At 23.6% G+C, this 21649-nt stretch overlaps 1 protein-coding gene and 1 long non-coding RNA gene across 6 annotated transcripts in view; both read right to left on the reverse strand.

The window, feature by feature from the left end:
• LOC126901338 (melanocortin receptor 5-like) overlaps window positions 1-21649 on the reverse strand; it is a 95847-nt gene that overhangs the window by 28316 nt on the left and 45882 nt on the right. The window lies entirely within an intron of this gene.
• LOC126901352 (uncharacterized) lies at window positions 169-6214 on the reverse strand. The gene is made up of 6 exons (XR_007703029.1): window positions 6136-6214; window positions 5615-5791; window positions 2360-2384; window positions 2050-2087; window positions 710-1004; window positions 169-417 (listed from the first exon to the last, which is right to left on the reverse strand). It is a non-coding gene; the product is annotated as an uncharacterized LOC126901352 (long non-coding RNA).

A 21649-nucleotide genomic window follows, 5' to 3' on the forward strand; every position in this document is an offset into this window, starting at 1 on the left:
AACATCAATTCCTATTTTCCTAATTATATCCTGATTACAAGTTTTATACTAATTTATAAGTATATTACATGAACAAATATTTATTATAATCATTAAATTTAGTATAGAATTGATATTCAATAATTTAGTATTAAAATTATTGCGGGCAAATTATAAAAAAATATAAAGTAGTTATATAATTCGTAATCTCTATCATAAAAGTGTATCAAAATTGTAAGTATCGATTTATCAAAAAGAAAAGTAAGGTAACTTTCTTTATTTAATTATTCTAACCTTCATTATTTTAATTGTTATTCCAGTCATGCAATTGAAACTGTAAATAATCATAAGCCATTAGTAGATAGGATTTTTTTTTCTTTCCCAATAACATACAATACGTACTTATTGGATTGACATTAAAAGATGCTAAAATTTTTTCTGAAAATGTTTATAACTAATACTTAAATCTTTTTAAACATTTTTTTTTAAGAGAAAGTTGAATGGGGAACATTTATTTTGAACTTATACACTAAATCGAAAAATAGAATAATATTGATAATTATTTTATTGGTTTCTTTTAGTTGAATGTTACTATCAATTAATCAATCATAAATTATTTTTTATCGTTATTTTTCGTACATTATAAGGGTGTCAACTTAAATTTTTTAAATGTTAACACGCATAATTAACTAGCTTATTTATTAGATAATTATATAATTCAGAAAATTACTTTTAGACTACTATTCCAGTAGTTTTTAACAATTTAAAGTATTGAATGAAGGTGAAGAGTGGGTGTTGCTTGTTTTATCGCTAGTCATTTACCAACCGTACTTTTCATCCCACCTAGTTATAGAAATGAGAACATCTTACAAAATACTGGTCTAAAAGTAGTAATCGGCCAGTAATTTTCTTAACTAGATCATTCTATTGAATAAGCTTGTTAATTAACAAGCTTGTTATGTGTGTTGCCACTTGGAAATTTAAAGTTCACAATCTTGTAATACTTTCTTAGATTTGCATCGGAGCTGAAAGTTGTAATTATTTTACGATGTTGAATTTACAAAAATAAAAAATAAAATTTAAATAGCATTTTTTGAGGAAGAAAGTTATATATATATTCACATAATAGTTTTACAATTTGATTTTAGTTTCAATTCAATTTTAAGAGCTAATTATGGTATATTAATAATTAAATAATCATTGTTTACATTAAGGCAAACTTAACACCAGAAAAAGGCATTAAAAACAGTAAAGATAAGTAAAAGAAACTAAAATTGGAAACAAATAAGTTATATTTTCAACAAAAATGTCAAAATTTAATTTGTAAAATTAAAATTATTACAAGTAATTCTAAACATTGAGAATGTAATACATATTTTTTTTATGTATACATTTCATATAACTTTGATTGTAAAATATTTTTTATCCATTTTATCTATAAACAAATAACAAAACCTAAGATACCTAAACAAGTTCACTATAATAGAATAATACGTGTACAATGCTATCATACGGTGAAGTGTATATTTTTTTACTTCACAACAAAATACGTTTGAAAATAAATTGTTGACCTTAAAAAAAAAATAGCAAAAATATGTTTTCTTTTCGTTTTATCAATATTGTGTGTGTGGAGTTTGATAACACGTGTACTTTTTAAAATATTTTTACTTAGTTTTTCCGATTGAATGAATTATTTTAAAAGGTTTCACCTAAGTCTATGATGTATTACAGATTTGAGTAAAAGGATAACGATATTCACATTTGTTTGATGTTTATGTATCTATCCTTAGTATATGATACTCTAAGAACTAATAAAAACCTTCACTTAAAAAATGCAAATGTGTATTTTTAATATTATGATATATTTCCATATTAATTCCTAGTTTTACTCGATTTAATAAATATATAAAATCTAAATAAAAATTTGCTTTTATGTAGTCTTATGAATGCATGTTTAACTTTTTATGTTTAAATGTCCACCATTTCTAGAAAAATATTTATGCCTTATAGATATCGTAATCGTTGATTGCTTTATCAAACAAAAGCATTATTAAGATATTAAATATTTACTGTAATAATGCAAACAAAGAACTTCAATTATTCGTAACCTAGTAAGAAAACATATAAGTACATAAATTAAATAAACCGGAGATCATTTTAAACAAATGTGAAGTAGTTATTTTTAATAAAAATATTATTAACTTAAGATTCATTATTTAATGAAGAGAAAATAATTTTTAAAAAAATAATAGTGTTGTGAATTTTTTGTGTAATAAAATTAAATCAATAATTTTTTTAGCAAATTTATGTATTATAGATATTATCAATAACATGACAAAAATTGTATGACAATGAACACTATAGTATACATTGTACTTACCACACTGGCAATGTTAGCATCAAATCTAAATTTTCGAGAAAAACATTTTATACTTCTAAAAGTAATTTAAAACTTTTTTCCGGAACAATGTAAAATTCTTAAAAATGTACAAAAAATAGGTATATATTCAACCACAAAGATGATTTAAAATATAACTAGAGGCGATAGATCCGCTTAAAAGACATATTTGCAATTATAAAGACAAAATATAAAAAAACTTTAGTATTTGCTTTTAAAATTAGGAAGTTGCAGTTTTTAAATACATAATCATTATGGCGTTAGCTTACCAACTCAACCAGAATTTTTATTATAAGATTTAAATATTTTTCATTATTACGAAACCATTGTCTTTTAAATCATACGACTTATCCACTTTTATTATAATACAAAAACTAAGTTTAATACTAAAAATGAGAAAATAAATTNCATACGACTTATCCACTTTTATTATAATACAAAAACTAAGTTTAATACTAAAAATGAGAAAATAAATTTTGACATATTTCTGTCTTGACTAAAAAGTTCAAACATTTATTTATTTTTTGATAAACAAATAATTTACATACCTTAGAGTTATTAAAAATCTATCTATATATATATATATAATGATATTGATATTCCAATATCAATTTTTAAAATTTTATAGTGCGATTCCTAAAATGTAATAAAATATTTATACACTGTAATAGAGTGAATAATTTAATTGCGTCACCGCTGTTTAAATATAATAACACTAAAATTAATAATAATAATAATAATAATAATCGGTTTAGCGAATAACAGTCTAAAATTAACTTCATCTCTTATTAAAAATAGAAACGAAAATAAATGTTCTGTATTTATTAGAAAATCACATTTTGAATAAACCGAATGAAGAGGATCATTATTTATCTAAATACAAATTATATTTTAAATATGTTGAACAGAGTGAGTTTAGCGGTTTTGTATTAATGGTATTCGTAGAAATGGTAATTACAGAAAATGGCGGTACTAAACTTTAAGCTCGTGGAAACGAATCTCTTGTCGGTCGTTATATTATGAATACATGCAGTATGAGTTAATTTGACGAAGAAGATTCTGCTTTATCTCATGGCAAAAGTATACCAAGAAAAGTCGGTCGGGCGAGCCATAATCAAAAGTCAACACTGTCTCATAAATTTAGGTTTTTTATTTATTAAGAAACGGTACAGTTTCATAATAAACGTAAACGGAACAGTACGTATCAATCGGTTGAAGATGATTATTTTGTATCTGAAAACTCTATGGCAAATTCACTGGAATATGATGGTGCGATTGAAACGGTTAAAGATGATTATTCTTAATCTGAAATTCTATGGCATATGACGTTTGCTACTTTTTCGAAACGAACAATATGAGTGAAACAAAAGAAGATTCTACTTCATTTGCTGTAACAAGATTATCAAAAAAAATTGAATCGGCAATTTATAATAAAAAGATGATTTCACATATAGCAAATAACGTTAACTTTAAAAATTTCGCAACGAACAAATCGGTTGGAGATAAGTATTTTTTACCTGAAAATATAAATACGTTGGACAGAGCAAGTTGGGCTGCTTCTTGTCAATGGTATATGAGTTCTGCAGAAAAAGAGACTACAGGAAACGACGATACTGAGCCCGAAGCATGTAGACATACACCACAATCAACACGCTACTTTATCAGATCAAGTAGCATAAATAAATCAAATGAAGAAGAAAAATCTATTGACTATAGTATGTCAAAAAAAATTGGTTTCACCAGATACAATCAAAAGTCATCGTCTTCTATGGCAGTTGACGTTCGTTATATATTGGAAAATCATAGTAAGAGATCGGACAAAGGTAAGTATTCACTATCTGAAAAAACGGGTTATAAAAAATAACTGATTAATCGTAATTGCTAAACGTCTTAATCTGCAAACAAAATCACGTTCAATTGTATGACTTGAGCAAATAAATTGCGATACATTACTAAGAACAATGAATTTTCAAAATGACTAAATAATTTTTATTCTTGTTTTTTGTATATATATATGTTGAACAAAGTAACCAATTTTTTTTTTTTATAAAATTTAAACTTTTTTTAGTTGTTCTTTTTTTTATTGAACGATTATTTTTTTAACGTTTTTATGGATTTTTACGTTCCAGTACTTTTATAATGTAAAAAAATGTCTTATATTTTTTATGAAATAATTCTATTTAAAAATGTATTATAATTAATTTACCGAAACATATTTTTTTTATTATATTATATATTTGTTGGATATCATGTGTTTTATATTTTAAAAGTAACACTTTTTAACCTTATGCATAATCATCTGTCACAAGAGTCACATACTTACAGTTATTCAAATTTTAACAATTAATAATTTTAAAACATTTTATTGATAAAAATTATTTCTTATTGAATTTACGATACAATGTAAGAATAAAAATAACTTAAATGTACGAAACATGTAATTTAGAAATTTTTTAAAGAATTTATAGCAACTTTTTAAGAAAGTATAAATCTTAATTTTATTTTTAAAATTCTGAGAATAACATGCTATTTTAAATAAAAATCTATTAAAAGTACAATATTTTAAGCACGTTTTATTTACTATTAAAGAAAAATTAGTTTGTTAGAATATTCTTTTCTCAAGCGTTTTATTATCTTTAAAAAGTTGATAGAGTATTTAAGCTTAACTAAATAAAATGAATAATTATGTTCATATTTAAAATAAAATTGTGCTGACAAAATTTCAAATTTTTATTAATATTATTTCCTTCAAAATTATTTAATTTAAATAGTTTTCCAGTCACGTCAACGATAGTTTACATGTAATACAGCATATTAAGATTGTATCTGTTAAAATTTTTATTGCTTTATTAAAATTAATTCAATGGTTGTTATATTAAAAAAAAAAGGGAAATAATTTTAATCGTGAAATTAGTTATTTTAGAATATAAATTTTAAATTTATTTAGCCAAATTGAAAATAAAACGAATGGCACTTTATAGAATTTATAAAAAAATATTTCCGTTATAGTGTATGTATATTTTATATATATATATATAAAAAACATTTTTATGATTGTTATTCAATTTAAGTTGTGACTTAAATTTTACTTAAATAAATAAATTATACAATGGAACAAAAATGGATTCAAATAAAAACAATAGTTTTTTTTGTCATCTAGTACACAATCGCATTCACTATGTATTAAGTTGTAGCAGTCTAGAGCATAGAGAACATTTTAGTATATCTGTAACTTACAATGTAATCTGTTATTTGTATACGGACACGTTTTCCTGGCTTTTCCACTTCAAATTGTGTTTGCCTTTTTACCAACGGTGCAATATAATGTACTCACAATTTTTTCCTGACATTAAAAACATATAGTATAGAGGACTTTAAGAAAAAAGATACTCTTCATTATTACACGAAAATAATCTAAAACAATTTATTCATTCTGTATTCGCTTTAACAAAATAATAAAAATAATTTAGTAAGTCACTATTTTTTAATTAATCAAATTTATTTTCTTTGTTATTATCACGTTTTTAAATTACGAAATGATCTACAATAGTGTATTTATATTCTTAATTTTTATAATGATTTATTACTATTTATTTCTAAAAACGATTTTAATTTAGAGTTCAACATTTATTTTTAACTTAAAAAAAATCTTTATCATATACAGTAAACATAATTGAAGGAGATAAATTAAAAAAAATAGCAGTATTTGTCTGGTAAAATATCTATCCTACTACTACCGTTAATGCATTTAAACTTACCAACAAAAAAATTGTCATTCATACACAATTTTTCAATAAATTTTGTTTTTGATTACCCCGATTTATAACAAAAATAAAAATTCTTACACGTTAGGAAGAAAATAGTGTATTTAATTTATATATTATAGTAATCGATATACATTGTAATATCTTAGAATATTTTGTTAGCAACACTTGTGTTTACTTAAATACATACGTATTATAGTATCAACATCGATCAATAGAATGTGAGTTATATTATTTTATGGCTAAAGAAAAAAACACTCAAAACAAAAATATGAATAATGAATGTATCTAACCTTCATCTCTGATAAAATAAAATTTGCATTAGTGACAGAAAAATGAAAAAAAAACAATATTTTTCTAATGTATTAAAAATACGAGAAAACAATTTAAAATTTTTACTATTACATATCTAATAATAATTATTTATTAAATTGAATACAATTAGTGGATAGAGATAATTAAAAAAATTAGACTGTTTTGAAATTAAACAACCTAAATTAGTTAGAATACTTATAAAATTATGGTACGCAAAGATTCAGTTGAATCGGAAAAGATAAACTCGTTTCACTAAAGACCTAAAGTTTAAAACATCAATAATTTTGAGTAATTGAATGTTTTTCGGGTTTTTTTTATTATTATAGTGCATTAAATAATAGATTCACAAAAATATTGCCTGAACAAAAAATATCCAAGAAAATATTTTACACAAATTGTATTATAGAGAATTTTTACATAAATTTATTATTTATGAAGTAAATACTAATATAATTTTTTTTTTTTTTTAAATAATAACTTACAAAATAAAATAAATGTTAGTGAAGGTTTTGAAATTTGTAGTAATTTGTGTAATTTATCATAATTACATTGTTTAATTTAGATTTTAACAAACTGCCTAATTGTATAAATTTATTACAAAAATATCTTATAAGACGTGACAAAATGTTTATCAAAACTCATTACTAATATTCGTTAAAATTACCTACTTTTCATGTTATTGTACTCATACTTTTATTTTCATTTTTAGATCATATATATTTTAGAGTTTGAATTTATATTTTATTTTTGAATGGTTATGCATCACCCTAAATTAACGGTAGTAAATTATTGTCAATAAGACAAGCACTATCACTATTTTTTTTAATACGCATCATGTTGAATTAAACATACTGAATAGCTCTAAATTTGCTATAAAAGAGGTGAGTATTTCATGGTGCATATTACAATCAGTGCTCAACAATAAAAAACTTCAAATATATTATGATGAATAGAAAAATTTGCAAAAACTTTGCTATAAAATCAATGATTTATTTATTTAACATAATTGAAGCTGTTGTCCTTTATTCAATACGATTGCAATACACAGTTTTTATAAATTTTAAGTCAAAAAGAGTGGAGAGAGGTTAAATATGTACGAAAAAATTATGACGAATTAGTCAGTTATTAAGTTGGATATTATTTAAAAATTATAACTTAATAATCAAATATGATAATGGTAAGCTTACCATTAGGCTGATAAGCTTTTATCTTCGCAAATAGAACATAAAATGACGATAGACTTCCCAGTATTGCTTCATGTAATAGTAAGAGTCAATTAATTAGGAGTTCCAGAAATTGATACAGGAATAAGAGTTCACCAGGCTGATGTTATTTTCTATGTACTCATTATTGGTGTATAAAAGAAAATATTCAAGTTTTTGCTGAAATATATTTTACATTTAACATTTTGACATCACATCTATAAATTAGTAGTCAAAAGCGAATTTGAATCTTAATTGTATACAGCATTTGGTTTCTATTTACTAATATTAAAACAGTTTCAAAAATGTTAAGAAAACATGGAAACCAACAAATTTAAACCAGGTATAATGAATGATCGACATTGTAAAAAACAAAATTCAATGAAATTCTGATTCCCAGGAGCTATCCATCATATTAGATAGATGGCAAGAGCTTCATATTGTTTAAACATATTTCTATTCCAAAATCAACTTTTTTAGGTCAAGAAGAAAAAATATCTATTGTTAGTATTTGCATTTTTATCAGTAAAGTAAAATCAAAAAAATGATGTCACATAGTAAAATAATAATAGTATATAAAGCTTAGTTTTATGCACTGCTTAATTTCCAGGCATCATACTAAGATTTAAATTTTTTAAAAGAATTAATTAAATAAGTAAAATTAAAAACGCTACTATGTGTAGTCAGTATGTGTTTAGCGTTGATAATGGTAACATTGTTTCAGAAATACGTATTTTACGTATTTTCATTAATTTTTTGTGGTTTTAAGTTTAATATTTTTAATATTTTTTAGTTTTTTAAATTAATAATATTTTTAATATAGTTTTAATTTTACTTAATTAATTAGCCACAAGTGATCAATTTTATTATAGACTTAATTAAATATCAGTCAATAGATAAAAATATATTAAAAGTCATGATTAAAAAAATTAATGGCCATTTATAGAATCTATTTTTGACTCACACGTTCCATTTGAAACTAAAAAAAAATGATAGCTAGAATTCAGATATATCAAATATCAAATAGATATTTATTGAATATAAAAGAAACTACTGGAATATTAAATACAAATTTTGAAAATTTCATTTGCGAAAATTCAATGCCATTTTTTTAATATTTTAATGAAGACACAAATTTTTTCACCATTGATTCATTATTTTGGAGTACTCATGAAAAATTCAAAGCATCAACAATCTTTATTAATGGTATTAATGTTGTAAATAATATAGTTAAAAGAGTTGTAAAAATATAATGGAGGAGTTTCATACGAAAATGACATATGATAAAAATCAAAAACAATATTTACTTTAAGATAATGAATTACCTGTATTTCAAAAAAATAAATAATTTTTGATAATTAGTTTAATGATTAATTTTTTTATTTATTTGTTTGAAGTGACCTAGTAGATTTAATCAAATAAATAATAATATTACAGGTTCTATTTTTTATTTTTCTTGCTATACTACTAACAATGCATTTTCTTATATTTTGTTTTTAATAAAAAAAAAAAAATTATATTAGCGTTTTCTTCGTAAGTAATAAATTTATAAAAAAACTGTTTAAAATACAAATTGTTTAAATTATTATTTTACACTTGACGCCTTTTATGGCATGGGTTAATCTTTTACAATTCACCTGAAACTTTACGGACCTCTTTTTTATAAGTATTTCAACTAATTGAGATTGTATAATTTTTTAATTTCACAACATACATTTTAAGAACCACCCTAATATATATATATATAATTAGCCAATAAAACTTTTGGACAAGTACTTCAAGAGCTATTTACACTTGAAGATATACACTGAAGATGAGACGCGGGTTATATTATTTTTATCTTTACAAGTCATTCTACACGCTCCATGGACTATGGTATAAAAATGTTCAAATTTCCTAAAATAACATTTTAAAAGTTATTATCGACCAGTCATTTTCTTAATTAGACCACATTTTCTAACGTTTAAGCTAGTAAAATATGTATATTACTATTAAAAAAATATAAAAATGGTATCCTTATAAAGGATAATGGATGAACCTAAAAAATATCTAACCACTTTTAAATTGAGAAATAAATACTACTAAGCAAAGTAAAATTTCTTTTTTAAATTATTATTTACCGTCCGATAAATAATTTATCTGTACATATCAATTTCTTAAGGTATTTAAAAATCATTCATAAAAAAAGTAATCAGAATTCATAAATTAGGTAAAAGTTTGAGTCTAGTGGGCGTTGAAAAGGCAACAATACATCACTTTTAACCTTAAATAACACATAACATACCTCAAGTTTTCATGCTTGATGCACTTGTATAACCTTTTGTTGTGAATAGTTGCGTTTCACTACATACCACCTTTAACTAAGTTTTAAGCAATAATGTATGACACTATTATTTGCCCGAGTGTTGAAAGGCTTGAAACTGTGATCGCTTAAGAGTAGATACCTACTCTCATGTACATTCACATCATTGAATATAATTGTAAAGGAAAACTTATTACATTACCAACATTATATTTCTTTTATGACAGATAATGCAAGTTTTTGTTTGGTCATAAAATAAAGACAAAGGTAAAATTTCATTCATATACTGTAGATTTTTAATGTTAATTTCTTAGATCTTAATCAAACTTTACGCTATCAAATTTCTCGAGCAATAATAACTACAATACATTTTTTAATAAAATTTGTTGACAAACAGTTTTGTATATTACCATTTTTTGTAGAGGGCAGTACAGAATAAATGTACAACAGTAGTTAAATTCAATAAAGTATTAATGTATTAACCATTATATATTAATAATCTTACTCTCAACACATTTATCTTCGTATCCACTTATTCATTGTAAAATTTTTTTCGTAACTGATTTATCTTGATAATATTACACTTCACAATATTACTCACATATAAACTTCTTCTGGTGAAAATTAAAATAAGTCTGTCGTTAATTTAAATTTGTCTTTTCTATAGTTTTCATTAACTGTACAAAGTTATAGCGTCATGCGTGATCAGAATATAAACTAAATTAAGTCGGCAAGGCGAAATTGTGAGTTTACTATCATTTAATTTATTATTCTTTAACACTGTTTATTGAAAGTTTTTGTCTTTTACTCGTCTTAAAGTTAAATGGAAATTGTTAAGGGAGCTTTGAAACACCTATAACTAAATTTGAGGATTACAATTTTGTAATCATTTTATACAATGTGCTTAGAATGCAAGAAGTGTTAGTGACATTTTAAAGAAAATTAAATTAAATGTACTGTCGTATTGTAAGTTGTTATTTCTATCCTCTATAATATATTAAAAAAAAAAAAAATTGTAAAAATAATACATAAGAATTTATTTTTTATTACATGTTGGACGGAAAACGAAAGCTGTTAGGTTTATTGTTTCTAATTTGAAAAATAAGATAAAAAAATAATACATTAATATTCTAAAATTTCATATAATTTTTATTTAAAAAAATTGTATAAATTTTTTTTAAAGTGTATTCATGGTTATCTCTTTTTTTATTTATTTCTATTATTAACCCCTAAAGACAATCTACGTGATTATTTTTTAAACGCAAAAAATTACGATTGTCAAATAAATTAAAAACGATAGTTTCCATTGTTGATTTGCACTTAAGTCAAAATTATAAGTCTATATACAAATAAATCAAACTTACTAGTAATTCCCAGCACTTTCCGATTACGCGGTAAATCTAGGAAATCAATAAAGGTGGCATTTGTCCACCTCCTTAGTACTAATCCTTAGGGATTTTTCATACGTAGTGATGAAAATATCTAACAACGACTATCTCATGGGATTTCATTGTCCAACTCTTTTGACAAAATTTCACATAGCTTACCCGAAGTCTAAATTTTACCTTTTCTAATAAGATACTAATGTGTTACATTTTAATTGGAATGGTATGCAAATAATTTATATAAACACAGTAAATTCCATTAAACAATAATAAATTTTAATCGCAAAAATGATTGGATTAATCAATGAATAATAACCATGACGACCAGTATACTTATAAGAAATCGATAAAATAGAAGAACTTTTCGATTAATTTTATTACGAACAAAAATTTATTTTATATTTATTGCTAACCTTTAGGTATCATTAATAAGATTATAATTTTAACGATTTTTTTAACCAATTTATTTTAATAATTTAAATTTTTCAGCTTTTAAAAACTTTTTTTAAATGATTTACACAGTTTAATTTAGGTAAAATATTGTTTATTTTATTTATTCTCTTTAAAATTACATTACTACCAACAAATTAAAAGACAAGCAAAAATTACTTACTATAGGGATAAGAATGTTAATATCATATGATTGAAACATCAAATGATAGTGTTGTTATTCTGGGTTACGATGAATAGTGCTATAAAAAACATCAACAAGACATATTTTATTTAAAACGGTAAAGTATAAATAATTTACATCTATGCCAGCGAATAGAATAGAAGTATAGCGTGTGTTTCAAAGACATTTTAAAAATTCAATGTTATCCAACCTTTTTATCTAAGCATAAAAAAAATTATTGTTATATATACCGACAAATGTATACATTTTTAATTAACATAATCTTTTTTGTAATTGGATATTTCAAGCACAATGTTTTAATTTTTCCATACATTTTGAAATGTCCTAGTATTTACTAACAAACTGAAAGGACCTGGCTTATCCTATCAAACTACTTGTTTAGGCCGATACGGGTCAGATTTATAAATAATTTTTAAGGGCTGGGCCCGGTATTATAAAATATATAAAGAGCCACACTGAAATTATAAAAATATATTACGAATAAATGATACAATTCATAGTTAAGATATCAGTAAGTATATTTTTATAGTAACGGAGTAATGAATATTATCATGTTTAATTATCAGATTGTTAAGTTCGCAAATTACGCCGATAATAACAACTTATTTTATTAATATTATGATGAGTAATTATTATTAATAAAGAAATTATAAGGAGATAACAAAGGATAAAACCTCCCGTTTTCAATATTGTATACACTTTAATAATTTTAATCGCTTTAAATTAAATTTATAATATTGATTTAACTTTAGCAGTTATCAAAAATTTAAGCCTTCCTCTAGAGTAGTTAAAGAAACACTCTATAGTTGAGATAACATAAGCAAATTTTAGTTTCATGTACATGTACCCTCTTTCGCTAATATGCAAAATGAATTTTTAATCTACCCAAGTGCCGAGCTGGGGCAAAATAATTCAATATAATCAGAATTGGGGTGGTTTAAATTTGTTTAATTTATAAAGAATTTTTTTTATCTCCCTTACTATATCAATGGGCCGTCATTTTTGGGCTCTTACAAGTCTTTAGTATTTATATATTTCTTAAATTTATGTTTAGGAAAAATATGTAACAGACTTTTATTCATAGGAAAATATGGTATAATTAAAAATTCGCAACCATATGAACCATCAAATATATATTCTATAGAAATAATAAGAGTTCTACATAAAAAAACTTGTTATACTCTGGATAAAAAATACTTTCAATGTATTGAAACACATAACGTGTAGTTACTATATTTGTAGTGTATTATTTAATTTGCCACTTTTACGTCATTCTGGCGAGAAAAATAGTTAGACATCGCAAAATAATTCTCAGACTCATAAGCATTTTATTTTAAAATAAAATATTTCATCATAGTAAAGGTTAAATTTAAGTTTTTGTATTAGGTAAGCCAAACTACAGGACAATTGATTTATCGTTGACCGCTAGATTTCTTCTAAAATAAAAATAATTCTGTGAATTTTTTTTTTTGGTTATTTAAGTGGTATTTGTTTATTGAAATATTATATATATATCATATTTATTAAGATCATATAATGGAAAATGGTCCAATTAAGAATGATTGGACTTGTCAGTAACATCTTTTGAATCAGTATTTCAGAAGTTATAAAAATGTTTATACCCGCAATTTTCCAACACTAAAGACATTTAAAAATGTTGATCATTTTCGAAATACTGGTTCAATAGTAATCGACTGATCATTTTTTTGTTGAATAGCTTTTTATTGTATGGATAGTTATAAAGGTGTTTTTTTTATAATAACCCATTCAATTACTTACANCAGGGTGTTTTTTTTATAATAACCCACTCAATTACTTACAGAATTATAATCATTTAAACATTTTTTTTTCGATTATCTTTAGTTACACATCATTCTTGAGTTATTAACTANAAGGTGTTTTTTTTATAATAACCCATTCAATTACTTACAGAATTATAATCATTTAAACATTTTTTTTTCGATTATCTTTAGTTACACATCATTCTTGAGTTATTAACTATGTAATACTTTTTAAGTTCATCCCTTATGCCTGGTGAGGGTGTCAACTTTGTCTTTTTAAATGGGAACACATATTTTGAATTTAATAAAATGTTTGAGTTTTTAATTTAATAGTAAATGGCATTTGAATTTTTAATATAACTTTATTTGTTTATCAGATATAAACATTTAAAGTTTAAAATTTTTCAGTTAATATACAGGTATAATACACAAGGGATAACAAATATTGGTAGCTAATTGGTTTTTTATGACATCGATATTAGCAGATACACAGCATTGTTATTATCAACGGTAGTAAGGTACATTGTTGTGATATTATTAATACACTAACTGACAATACAAAAAGTATATCTATTGATAGTCATAATTGATAATAAACAATCCGTGACTGTGACAGCAATGTTATAAAAAACCAATTAGCTACCAATATTTGTTATCCCTTGTGTATTATACCTGTATATTAACTGAAAATTTTTAAACTTTAAATGTTTATATCTGATAAACAAATAAAGTTATATTAAAAATTCAAATGCCATTTACTATTAAATTAAAAACTCAAACATTTTATTAAATTCAAAATATGTTTTCCCATTTAAAAAGACAAAGTTGACACCCTCACCAGGCATAAGGGATGAACTTAAAAAGTATTACATAGTCAATAACTCAAGAATGATGTGTAACTAAAGATAATCGAAAAAAAAAATGTTTAAATTATTGTAATTATGTAAGTAATTGAGTGGGTTATGATAAAAAAAATCACCCTATATATTATACCATATAAAAATAAAACTGATATCCTTTAAGAGATAAGGGATTGATCTATAAAATAATTAAACACTTATAAATTGAGATTTAAATGTTACTAAGCAAAATTAATCAAATTTTTTACAAAATTATTATTATTTTATAAGAAATTTAGTTGTTAACGATAAATCAATCACTCTGTAGTTATTCAGATACATAATGAACAGCTTGATATTCAAAATTGATAAAATATAATATCTTAATCTTAACTGTGATTTTGGAAATTCAATATTTTTTATCCACAGAGTCTTAAAGATCTTACATAAGCAAAATTTGTCAAGTTTTAGTTTATTTTATCTCCTTTCCTGACACCTGCTATAAATGATTAATATAAATAAATATATACTAATGTGTAATGCATAGGAGTTGGTAAGGTTTCAAAGTTTGAACTCCCGTGATAGATTACATATAAGTTTACTAAAAGTGAAAGAATACGCAGATCAGTTTAACACTTACTCGTATGAATGTATTATAAATGTGTAATACATTATTTATAATGCAATAAAAAAAATGTAGGACCTTTATAACTTGCATTATTTAAGTACACTTTTTTCGAATAATTCAACGAAAAAATGTTTGTTTGTGTCCTAATATAATATAAAATAGTATCACTAAAAATAAAGAACTTTAAATTTAAACTTCAACAATTCGGAAAATGTACAATACAATGAATACATTGAAAATTTGATGACTAAGAATAAGACAATTAAAATAAGATTTCGAAACTCGTATGTTATGCATACATGATTCAAGTTCCATTTATTACTCTATTTCATATAACCGAAATATATTTTTAATACTATGTTTTAAAATTGACTTTGTATTTGAAATTTAAAATATTATACTTAGCAATTTAATTTTATGCCTCCTTTGCTTAGTATTATATTTTTTTTTTTATTATTGTTTTTTTTTTATTATAGTATTTGTTAAATGTTATTACTTTTTATGGTATAATGAATTTGGAATTTAACAATTATATGACTTTTTATGCAGAGAAAATCAAGAGATTATTGATTCAATGGAGTTATTTTAAGTATTCAATATTTTAATTGTTGTTGGGAGTTAAGATTTCAATAATTTAACCAGAATTAATTGCATTGTAATACTAAGTAAGAATGAACTAACAAAAATGTTATGAGACAAGGAAATATATTAATAAAAAAAGAAATATTACTGTCATAACAGACATATGCCTCAGCAATAAACTTAACGACAATATAAGCAGTATTATTAAATACTAAGTACGTAAATAATAAATTTATTTTTCTATCTTCATTTGATTAAAAAAATTGTAGCTCAAAAACGTAAATTAAACACGACATTTTAAAATATCTAGTTATTTTTCTGTATAAAGTAGACACTGTTCACGATCGTTACCTTATGTCTGACGCCTAACTAAGTAGCAGTAGTGGAACTGGGTAGGGGTAAGAAGGGATGCATCCCTCTACTTTTTGCATTGTCCATTTCTCCACTCATTTTGTCTAAAATAAGTGGAGACATTTTTCTCAAATAATACATCTCCCCGAATATTATACAATGTGCATTAAGCTTATCGATTTACATTGGTATTTTTAATAGTGGCGTAGCCTCATAAGAGAGAAAAAATGGAGGACATCCCTCCACTTATTTTGAGCCACTACGACCTGGTCTTTTCATTACCTATTTACAATAATAGATAAAAAGCATAAAAGAACAAAAATGGTTATAGTCATAAATTTATCGTAGACACTCTGACCTAAGTTGGCTCGTTATCGGCGTCCATATCGGGATAATATTTTATGATAACCGTGCCATTACGAATATCGGCATCATTGCCAACTCGAGGCAGAAGTAATAAGTCGTACATACCTTCTGAACTCCTAGTACCAATTTCCAAATTTTTTTCTCCCTGCCGACATTACATGCGTTTCCAGCAAACACCATGCCTTCTGAATTCCTGGTACCGTTTTCTTATTATTCTGATGACTTTTACGTCACACCAAACAGTTTGCGCGTGAATAATACGGTTAAATTAATGACACACGATACTACCTCCGAGTTATAAAATGTCGAGAATTCTGCTCATATAATCGAAAAGTAAAATAGGAGCGATTCGATTTACTATTGCAAAAGTGATAAACTGTAGAAAAAAAATTATCCACAAAAAAGTTTCTCGAAAAATAGTATTTACAACATTTGTGTACATCAAAATTAATAAATAGAATAAATTTTAACTCAAAGTATACATTAAAAATTTTTGTATAAAACGATATTATATATTATGTAGTCCATGATTTATTTAATAATATATTTAAAAAAATATATTTGAAAAAAAATCTGATATCTATATATAAATCACAAATATGTCAAATATTTTACTTAAAAATAAAATTTATTTTTAAGAAATTAGAATATATTATTTATTTTAATAATAAATAGTAAATGTTTGTAAAAAAGTTGTCATTTTTAATCCCTCCCTGTGGGCAGGGAAAGATTCAGATTTATAATAAAAATATACTAAATGTAAGGTAAAGACATTAGGTATTTATAAAAAAATTATATTGATTTGGTCACTTTTGAAAAAAGTTATGGCAGTTTTAAGTAAAAAAAAATTGTCAAAAATTAGCAATTTTTAAATTTGTAATTTTTTGGAGATTTCCCTCATTTACGGGGAACGAGTGAAATTTTTTCAATTTTTGAGGGTAATGTCTTCGATTAAATACGATTTGTGATCTTTTTACGTATCATTGAAAGAAATCGGTTCGACGACAGCTGAGAAAAAGTGGAAAAGACACACAAAAAAAAAAACGCATCATAGTAAAAATAATACCTTCTCAGCTTCGCAACGAAGCTAAAAAACTGAGACTTAACATGAATATTAATTATTAATTATTAATTATCAAGTATACCGTAATATACCCAATGCTTATTACAATGTTTATATATCAGTTAATTTAAAGCTTCGACTGATAATCAGATAAAAAGCCAATACCCTACTCACTACAAAAATACCTCTGAGTCTTACACTACTAAAAGAGGAATTTTAGTCATTTCTTTTTATATCTAGTTGTCTTTATGGTTATAAATCCTCGGACTCTACGACCTCGATTCTGGCCAATTGACCAAAACCCAAACATCCCAGCTTGGTCAATAATAATCTTACATATTATTTTATTTTTTGATTATTACAAGTATAAAAATATTTTATATGTTATTAACATTAACACGGAGCTACCATCATCTTAATTATCCTAATTTGATCGTTTACTTTCTTGAAAAAAATTAAACAAATATTCTTTGTTTATTAATTTTATAAAGATATTTTGTTGAATTCCTAGTACCCAATTAGAAAGCATTTGGTTATGTTCATTCAAGTTATTATGATTCAATAATTTTTATAATTTCATTAATATATACATTATGTTAAATTATAAAAATTTTAACTTTTACTCTTTTTAGTGTAAAAATTAAAAAAAGTGTAACAATTGTTACAGTATGAATATTTTTATTTTTATGAATTTTTCCTCAATAGTTATCAAAATTCGTATGAATTCATTTTAATCTATAAGTTATAAGCGTTCATAAAAGTATAATTTATTCAATAAATTCATATTTTTAATAGAAAAAAGTAGCTTACTGATGCAAGTCAACATGTAACATTTTAGCCCATGAATGTTACAGTGGAATAAGCTGTTACAGTAAACTTTTTTCTAATATATTATTCCAAAAATAATAAAGAAATGTAATTTTTATTATAAAATATTGTAATAATAACAACCTTGTGGATTAATATTCTATAAAAAATCTCATTTTTTGCAATTTTATTATTTGATCTTGAAAAATATAATAGTTTTGGTATTTTTATATTTATTTATTGAGATTGTAGTCTTGGTTCTAGTTTTTTAATCAAAATTAACTAAATTTTACTCATTTTATTTAATTAAAAAAAAAAAAAAAAATTTTATGGATAATTTTGGTATTTAACGTTATCATAAAAAATGCACAAATTGAAAAGTAAAATGGCTACTATTAAATCACAAAAACTTAAAAATGCGAATACATTTTTATATTAGTATTGTACGATTAATAATTTGAAACATTCATTAATTTATGAAATCATAATGTTGGCTTAATGCTATTACAATTAAAAGTTAACATATCTTAATTGTAAAAACTAAACCCGCTTTCACCTATTTCTTATAGGAAATTTTTTATCAAATTCTAAATTTTTCTATTAATTTCTTAATTAAACTAAAATTAAATGATGCGCTAAGTATATTAGTCGAATTCTCTCAATATATTAGCATCTGCGAGGGTTACAATCGCCCATCAACCTTTTTGTGACTTGATGTTGAACCATCGCTTATCTAATGAGTTATTTAATGAAAAAAAATTACTATTTTATTCGAATAAGTTGTTTTTTAGAATTTAATTTAATCGTTTTCTTTTTTCTTGAAAAAATAAAAAATCCTTTGTGTTGCATTATAACGGTGACACTGCGTCAAGTTCTAGAAATATAATTTTTATTATATTAATTTAAAAAATTATTAGAAACAATGATTTTTAAATAAAACTCCGTATTACAATAATAACGGAAAATACACTTTTAAAACTTTACTAAGACCACTGCAGGATTTTGCGATATAGAGTAGTACAAAGAATGTTTTTATTTTTTATCTGATTACAACGATTTTATAAAGTAAAACAATATAAAATGTTCCCGCTAAATTTACTTGTTTGCTTAAAACACGTTCACTCAATATTTCTATGACATAAACATTCATATAAATTTAAAGCTTAAACATTTTATTATGTCTATTTTAGTTTTGCTTAATTTACTAAAGGTAGGTAAAAATTTCAAGATTGAATTAAATACTGACATAATTACTATTGTAATATAAATTTAGCCATTATTGTAATAAAATAAAAAAAGGTCTGTTTTGTTTTTATTAAACAAAAACTCTAAAATGAAATATTTATTTTATTTTGTACTTTATAATATACTAAACACATACTTTTTTTAAAAAAATAGTGTGTAAATAGTATACTCCTATCTATTTTTAGAGAAATAAAAATATATAAAAATTTTTTGAAGCCTAAACATAATAGTATATCAAGTATCAAAGATAGTTATTTTTAGTAATTTTCGAAGATCTACTATGTTATTATTCCTATTTTTTTACCTTTAACAACATGTTCTATGAAATTTTTAGCTTCGATGCGAAGCTGAGAAGGTATTGTTTTTACTATGATGTGTGTTTTTTTTTTGTGTCTGTTACCACTTTTTCTCTGCTCTCACCAAACTGATATCTTTCAACAATATGTCAAAAGATCACAAATCATATCTAGTCGAAAACATTACCCTAAAAATTGAAAAAATTTGCTTCTTTCCACGTAAATGAAGGAAATCTCCAAAAAAATTGCAAATTTAAAAATCGCTAATTTTTGACAATTTTTTTTACTTAAAACTGCCATAACTTTTTTCAAAATGTAGCTTTTGGAATAATCCACCAATTTTTTAAAATTAAACACTATCTAAATATTTGCATCGAAGACTGTTTTTTAATAGTGTTTTAATCACTGTCAGATATTATTATACTTGACCCAACTATGCCGCGTCATCACTGTGTCGCGACACCCCTGTGCTGGGTTTTTTATTATTGAAATCAATTTGTAGAAATTTAATTTTCATTAATTTACAATTTAATTATCTACGAAGTTTGTAATAGTACTACAGAAAATCGCAAATAATTTTTGTAGTGTTAAACATTATTTGCATATTATCTATTAAAATATAAAGCAAGCTCAGCATAGATGATAATTACTAGAAAGTTAAAAACCTATGTTATGATTTTTTTTGTTTTATCTATAAATTAATTTTTTACACTCGATGAACAAAAACATGTACAACTATATAATCTCTTAGCACTTTTAATTGTGTAAAGTAATAAATTATTTATATGACTTTGTACAGTACTGTATAATTAACAATACCAGAATGGTTAATTTTTTATCAATAAGGAATATTGAAATTTACCCAAGTAGTGTAAACATTCGTTACTTATAAAATTAAATTAGTTTTAAAAATGAATATTTGAATAATCAATTTTAGATTCAGATATTGATACTGATTAATTTATTTTTGCTTCATTATTTGTTTTTCAGGTATACCAATTTGTATGCTATATTTATGAAAATCAATTTATCATAAAATATTAAAACGGTGGGCATTACCATACCAAATTTTCTATGTAAATTATACAAGTTTAAACAGTTGATTGCTAAAAATTAAAATTAAAAAGGATAGTTTTCAAGTTATGTGATCAAAAATTTGATCATAGTATACACTTTACAAGCTATTCGTTAAACAATTTTTTATTTAACCAATTTCATGAACGAATTAATTATACGTATTAAGAAATCTATTGAAATACTGAAATAAATGTATAGTTTAAAATAAAATAACTTAGCAATATATACAGGGTGGCCCACCACTCACTGACAACTTAAATAACTTTTGATCCAGTTAATATTTTTAGCTGATTTTTTTTTTAAATAATAGTTATACGTTAGGTCTATAGCTATATCTCAAAAATTAATTTTTTTACATTTTATTAAAAATATTAATTATTTTTAAATTTTAAATAAAATGTAAAAAAAAAATCTAAGATAGCTATTTTGTAGAGTAGAATTTAAGAAAAATTTTAGTAAAAAAATATCNCAATTTCATGAACGAATTAATTATACGTATTAAGAAATCTATTGAAATACTGAAATAAATGTATAGTTTAAAATAAAATAACTTAGCAATATATATATTCTTAGTTTTTTATAATCATTTATATATAATTTTAGAAAAGGTTTAATTCATTCACATTGATGAATCA

Source organism: Daktulosphaira vitifoliae, unplaced genomic scaffold (genome assembly GCF_025091365.1).
Source record: "Daktulosphaira vitifoliae isolate Bord-2020 unplaced genomic scaffold, ASM2509136v1 Scaffold_3, whole genome shotgun sequence".
NCBI classification, from domain to species: Eukaryota; Metazoa; Arthropoda; class Insecta; order Hemiptera; family Phylloxeridae; genus Daktulosphaira; species Daktulosphaira vitifoliae.